The 7,607-nt window shown below is 38.4% G+C and overlaps 1 pseudogene; it reads left to right on the top strand.

Moving 5' to 3' along the window:
- The first annotated feature begins 204 nt into the window (after positions 1 to 204).
- On the top strand, positions 205 to 687 carry LOC102959119 (annotated as a pseudogene).
- Positions 688 to 7,607: the final 6,920 nt, after the last annotated feature.

The following is a 7,607-nucleotide window of genomic DNA, read 5'->3' as shown; positions in this document are numbered from 1 at the left end:
GAAACCTGGGAACAACTCTTATGTCCATCAACAAGGGAATGGATAAGTAAATGTGGTGTATTTATACAATGCAATGTACACAATTTATACAATGCAATGGCACTACAATAAAAAGAATGGACTCCAATCCCGCAGAACACCATGAGTGAATCTCATAGAAAGTTGTTGAGCAAGAGAAGCCAGACGCAAAAGGGTGCATATACACTTTATAATTCCCTTTATATGATGTCCCAAAACAAGCAAAACTAATCAATGGAGGCAGAAGTCAGAATAGTGATGATCGGCACTTGTGTGCTGGATTGCCAAGATGTCGTTCCCCAAGTACCAGCCATCGCGCCTGGCCACCCTATCCTCCAACCTCGACCCAGCCGAATACAACATCTCTGGAAGGCGCAAGCCAAGCGTTTGACCACAAGAACCCGACTTAAACGGGAGTACCTGCTTCAATACAATGACCCCAGCCGCTGAGGGCTCATCGAAGATCCTGCCTTGACTCGTGGGACCTATGCAAGATCAGCAAATATCTATCCGAATTACAGACCTACTCCCAAGACCTTATTCTTAGGAGCTCTGTTTGGAATTGGGCCCCTCTTCTTCTGGTATTATGTTTTCAAAACTGACAGAGATAGGAAAGAAAAACTGATCCAGGAAAGAAAATTGGATCGAACATTTAACATTTCATATTAAGTCTGGCAATGATGACTCTATGTATTATTGTTTAAATAAATCTTCTATTAATCATTAAAAAAAAAAGAATAGTGACGATCTCTGCAGGAGTCTGCTGACTAGGAAGGGGCACCTTCTAAGTATTAAAAATGTTCTAAATCTTAATCTGTATGGTGTTGCACAGGTGCATATGAATATAAGCAATGATCAATATGTATATTTATGATTTGTGCATTTTTTGTATGTTACACCTAAATTTAAAAGTAACATCTTCCCTCCTAGGTATTTACCACAGAGAGATTTATACATAAATATTCATAGTGGCTTTAGTCATGATAACCCCAAACTGGAAATTACCCAAATGTTAATCAACATTTGAATGAATGAACAAACTATAGTACATTCATACAACCGGCTTTTTTCAGCAATAAAAAGAATTGAATGATAAATGCAACAACATGGATAAATCTCAAAATCATTACATTGAGTGAAAGAAGCCAGAGAAAAAAGACTACATATTATATGATTACATTGATATAAACTCCTAGAAAATGAAAATGAATTTATAGCAACAGAAGCAAATTGGTTGGTTGATTGTCTGGGTAGAGGGAGGGACTGACTGAAAAGGGAGATGGGGAAAACTTGGGTAGGGGAAGGAAATGTTCTGTATCTTGAAGTGCCAATGGTTTCCAGACGGATACATGTCTCAAAATGCAAATTGTACCTCTTGAAGGGATGCAGTTCATCGTCCATAAATTATACTTCAGTAAAGGAGTAAAAAATAATATATATCAAATTAAGCATACTCATTGGCTTGGACTTGACTGAAAAGGTGTAGAGGGCACTAGTTACATAAACTTCAGTTTCCTTCCTAGGACCCTTACATCCCCACTAAAGTTAAAGCTAACATAAGCAGGATATGTGTAAGCGAGAGGGACACTCCTACCCACTTTGCCATATGGAGACAAATGGCAGACATGAATGGGCAGTGGAGAGCAAGAATGTATGGTAGATGATAGACATCATACTAGGTATTTGAGCTGAGGGAATTTAAAGGATTGTTAGCTGCATAATTGAAAAGAGCAAAAAGAGAATACAGAGATATCAGAGAGGTAGCAATTGCAGGATGCAGCTACCACCCTTAGGTTTGAGGGAAGAGATAGAAGAGGTTAGAATTATTAAAACTTGGAAACTCAGAAAATGGTCCTGGGGTCTGGGACTCAGAGCTTTGAGGAGGAGCTGGCTGTTGCAGGGGTTTCTGAGGCTGGTTTTACAAGCATCTGAGAAACTAAAAACTGGATTTAGCTGCTACTCTAGGAGGACCCTGCTAATGTTGAGGTGAAGAGGCATTTCTGGTGTGACGCTTTTAGGAACAGGAAGTAAACAGGAGAAAGCATATCCCTTCTCTCTCCATCAGCCTTGCAGTCTTCCTCTAGTGTCCCTGGTGGCAATGCCTAGCAATGAGCAGCTGGAAAAACCAAAATGTGGTTTGCAGATTGCAAGCTCTAGCATCATAAGCACGGTGAAGAAGGGGATGGGGAGCACTTTGAGGTTGAAATTTGGTCTCAAACTATTTTGTGTTTAAATCTTGATTTTGTCCCCCACTTGTTGTGTGACCTTGGGCAAGTTAGTTAACCTCTCTGAGCCTCAGCTCTACATCAGTAAAATCAAGGTAATACTCCCTTCTTTTTTTAATTTAAAAACATTTTTTACATGTTTTTATTTATTTTTGAGACAGAGAGAGGCAGAGCATGAGCAGGGGAGGGGCAGGGAGAGAGGGAGACACAGAATCTGAAACAGGCTCCAGGCTCTGTCAGCACAGAGCCCGACTCGGGGCTTGAACTCACAGGGTGTGAGATCATGACCTGAGCTGAAGTCGGACGCTTAACCGACTGAGCCACCCAGGTGTCCCAAGGTGATACTCCCTTCTAACCTTGTAGTAGTGAGCCTTCAATAAATGGACCCCAATATTTAATTTCTTTGTTTAGGTGGCACTTTTTCCCTCTTCACACTATTCCCTAAATCACTGCCACCATCATGACCCAATTACCTGGTCCTTGAGATGGCTCTGCTCAGAGGTGCCTCAGTAGCTCCATGCCCTCCAGTTCGCTCATAAGAAGCCTCCTAATAGTTAGAGAATCAGAGAACTAAGGTGTGGAGGGTTAGATTGTGGTCCATGAGGTAGCACTTGGATTTCAGTCCTGAGGAGGAGAAAATTAATCAGCTGGCCTACAATTAATTTCTCTCCTGCTACCAGGAGGACATTTTTGGGAGACAAAGAAAGCAAGTGATCTGATGTAATCTCCTGATAAACATGCTGATAATTGGCCTCCTGGTAAATAAATTGAGATTGACTAGGAGGAGAGTATCCACATATGGAATGCTTTAAGCAGGAACGACTGTGGATTAGGATTGCTTATGGTAAACTAATTTAGAGTCTATGGATTGGCATGGCTCCTTGGTGGATTTCATGTCAGTCACATGATGATCTGGGTATCAAATGGAGATGATTCATAACCTAAAATCTCCTTGCTGTGTGAGGTAATTCACAAATCTCTTTGGAGGCCCTATTATTGCTCTGGGCTAGAGAGTACATGTCTGATGCAGGACAAAAGGATCTGGGCAGCTACCATCCATGTCCTGGACCTCTCCTGGCTTTGCCCATGCTCTTAATTACATGTATCCTTAAAATTACTACTGAAGCTTGATGCTGAGTAACAGAGAAGCTCAAACTAACCCAGAGTGTTGTTGGTATGGTCCAGCCATGCTTTTCCAGTGAGCAAAGTACTATTGAGACCTAAATACAGGAGGGCTCTAGAGGCTCTAAAGGGTGTGTATCAGATACTTTGGATTTTTAATTCACTAAATAAAATTCATGTCCTGGAATCTAATCTTATGTGTTTCTCTGGCTATTGTAATTTTCCTTTCTCTAAAGGAATAGAGGTAAAATAAGCACTAAACTTCCTTTAGAAAATAAGGGTTCTAGGGCACCTGGGTGGCTCAGTCAGTGAAGCGTCTGGCTCGATTTCATCTCAGGTCATGATCTCACAGCTTCGTGAGTTCGAGCCCTGTGTGGGGCTCTGCAATGGTAGTGAGGAGCCTGCTTGGGATTCTCTCTCCCCCTCTCTCTCTGCCCCTCCCACACTCGAGCTGTCTCTGTCTCTCTCCAAAAATAAATTAATAAACTTAAAAAAAAAGAGGAAAATAAGGGTTCTGGTCTTAGCTCTGCCACAAATGGACTCTGTGGCCTTGGTGGAACCCTCAGTTTCCTCATCTGCACAATAAGGGGGTAGCAATCATACTTCCTTCTCACAGAGTTTCCATGAGACTCAAACAAAAGATGTAGGAAAAATGCTAAATAGGCCGTATAAAAGTACAAAGTCATGTTTCTTCTAGAGGTGTCATCCTTTCTATCTACAGCTTCACATTCATATGTAATGTCTATACAATTTAAAGAAGCAACTCCATCTCTTCCAGTAATTATATTAATACTTGCTTGAATATATAGGTAAAAATCTAAATTCTCTTACTATACTGATACGTATAGATTTCCAATTTATCTGTTTGCTACAAAATGTTTTATTGACATATTTTATAAAAAGCAAAACACATAGATATTAAGTACACATTTCAACGAATTTTGACAAGTGGATACACCTGTGTAATCCATACTTCTATCAAGACGTAGAAAATTTCTAGCATGCCAGAAAAATCCCATGAGGCTTCTTCTAGTCTATCACACCCTTCAGAGGCAGTTATTGTTCTGATTTCTACTGAAGTATGTTCATTTCGCCTGTTGTAGAACTTCATACTTTCTTGTGCTTGGCTTCTTCCATTCAGCATAATGTTTTTGAAATTTAGCTATATATTATGGCAGATGTAAGTAGCACATTATTTTATTGTTTTCTGCATAGAATTCCATTGTATAAATATGCCACAATTTATTTATATTCCTATTAATGGCCATTTGAATTGTTTCTAGATTTTGGCTGTTAAGAATAAGGCTAAGGAAAGTCTTATACAAGACCTTGAGCAGACACATGTTTTCACTTCTTTTGGGCAAATACCTCAGAGTGACATTGCTGGTCACAGTACAGATGCATGTGTAACTTTTTAAGAAACTGCCAAATAATTTCCCAAAGTGTAAGAGAATTATAGTTTTTCCATATCCTTGCTGCCATTTGGCGTTGTCAGACTTTTTTTCAGGACAGCCATGGGTGTGTCATGGTATCTTTAGTTTGTTTTTTTTCTTCTTCCAAGTTTTCTTGGAATCTTAAACTGCTATCTGTGGAACTGCCCTGGGGTATGCTCATGAAGCTGTATGCAAAAATGTATGCCCACTTACATTTTCATGAGAATAAGATCTATACGTTTCAGCTTCTTAAAGTAGCCCTTCATTCCCTCAAAATGCTAGCAATCATAGAAAAAGCAGTTTCTAAAGATGTGATTTTTAAAATCAGTCTGATAGCCTAAGCCATAATTAACTAGCAGCAATCAACTATTTATATTCTTACATCTTAAAGATTTTGTTTTACTGTAACATGCAGTTAAACATAACACAAATTCTTACTAGCTCTTAATGTCTTAAAATACCATTTGGCCCAGATTTCTAAAATATCCTCTTGTATACACAGTCCTTTCTATAATGAAAATCATGTTCTCTGATCCTGTGCTATTAGAAAAGGACATTTGCAGTCCTGATTTGATTAAGGAAAAATTAGTCATGGTGACTTATACAAGGAATGTCTTTTGGTCTACCTTGAACTTGAGGAAATAGAACAGGTAGGAAATAATCGCCTATTCAGCATGCTCTGTAAGGCCCAATTTATGTTTGTAACTAGCCTCATCATTGCAGGTTTTTGGGAGCTTGCTTCCTAGATTGTTATGTTCATGTGTATAATTTAGCAAAAGTTTTCAAAGCACCATTTGTATGTGTCTGTGACTTAAAAAGCTAGTGAGCTTCAGAAGAGATAAAGTTTCCTTTATACAAACCCCTCACATTCACTTTGAGAATTCACACTGAATGAATGAATGAATGAATGAATGAATGAATTCAAGGACTAAAGAAAGAATTGAGAAATGTTTGCTCATTCCCTGGATATCCTGTTTGTGCCCAATTCAAAGCATGTCATTCGTTTGTGGTGGTCATTTCCAATATGATAATAATAATAATAATAATAATAATAATAATAATAAAAAGAGCAGCTTCTAGCATTCATCTTGGTAAATGCTTTTTGTTAGGCATTTGGGTTTGAACAAAAGTAACAAAGAATTGTGGAGGCTTCTGGGTGACTCATTCAGTTAAGCATCCAACTTCAGCTCAGGTGATGATCTCACAGCTTGTGAGTTCCAGCCTCGCGTCGGGCTCTGTGCTGAGAGCTCAGAGCCTGGAGCCTGCTTCAGATTCTGTGTCTCCCTCTCTCTCTCTGCCCCTCCCCCACTTGCACTCTGTCTCTCTCTCTCAAAAATAAATAAACATTAAAAAAAATTTTAAGGTAACATAGAATCATGTGTTGGCCAATCTACACTGCATCCAAACTTCTTGAATATTAAAATAATGAATGAGATACAGCAGGGTGGCACTCCATTCCAGACTACCATAGTCATAAATGCATTAGTTTAGTATCTCATTGATTGTCATCTGTTATGACTGGGGGAGAAATGGAGAAGGAGAGGAGGTTCTGATATGCTTTTACTTTTTTTAACAAGTTTATTGAGATATAATTCATATATCATACAATCCACTCATTTAAAGTGCACAACTCATTGTTTTCAGTTTATTCATGGAGCTGTGCAAACATCACCACAATCAATTTCAGAACATTTGCATCATCCACAAAGAAGCTGTTTCCCCTTTAACAGTCCCTACCGCCCCCCCCCCACCCCCACCCCACATGCTCCCACTTCCCTTCAGTCTTTCCAGCTCTAGGTATCTATGAATCCATTTTCTCTTTCCATGGATTTTTATGGATATGCCTATCCTGAACATTTCAAATGAAAGAAATCATACACTATGTAGTCTTTTGTGACTATCTTCTTTCAATTAGTTTAATGTTTTGAGGTTCATCCATATTATAACATGTATTCATACTTAATTGCTTTTTATTGTGGAAGAATATTCCAGTATGTGGATATACCACACTTTATCCATTCATCATTGGTAAATGTTTGGGTTGTTTCTACTTTTTTGGCTATTATGCATAATGCTGTGATGATTTGTGAACATCTGTACATAGCTTTTTGCATAGACCTATGTTTTCAATTCTCTTGGTATATATCTAAGAGTAGAATTGCTGGGTCACACGGGAAGTCGATGTTTAACATTTTGAAGAACCACCAAACTGTTTTTCAAAACAGCTGCGCTATTTTGCATTCCCACCAGCAGTGTATCAGGGTTCTGATTTCTCTACCTTTTCACCAACACTTGTTATTATCAGTCATTTTTATTATAGCCATTCTAATAGTGTGAAGTAGTATCATTGTGGTTTTGAGTTGCATTTGACTGATGGCATCTTTTTGTGTGCTTATTTGCCATGTGTATATCTTCTTTAGAGGAATATCTATTCAGATCCTTTGCTTACTTTTTAATTGGGTTATATTCTAATTATTGAGTTATAATACAGTCTTGATATGCTTTTGAGTAATAGAATGAAATGGAAAAAGTGGTAATATGGGTATTTCCAAAATGATAACAATATACATATTGACTGAGATGCTTTGAATCACAGAACTTAAAGAGGTAGAAGTCATTGTAAAGATCCACAAGGGAAGGACCTCCTTTTATAGATGAGGAAACAAATAATTTTGAATATTCAGTGATATCCTAAGAAGCTACAGCCAAGAGGTAAAAGAACAGAAACTCAAACCCAAGTGTTTTTATGCAGAATTTGCTACTCTGGCTGATGCACTGTATTGCTTGGAAATGCAAAAAGATGCTCTGT

The sequence above is a fragment of the Panthera tigris genome, chromosome C2 (genome assembly GCF_018350195.1).
Source record: "Panthera tigris isolate Pti1 chromosome C2, P.tigris_Pti1_mat1.1, whole genome shotgun sequence".
NCBI classification, from domain to species: Eukaryota; Metazoa; Chordata; class Mammalia; order Carnivora; family Felidae; genus Panthera; species Panthera tigris.
This window is presented reverse-complemented; position numbering and strand designations above follow the sequence as displayed.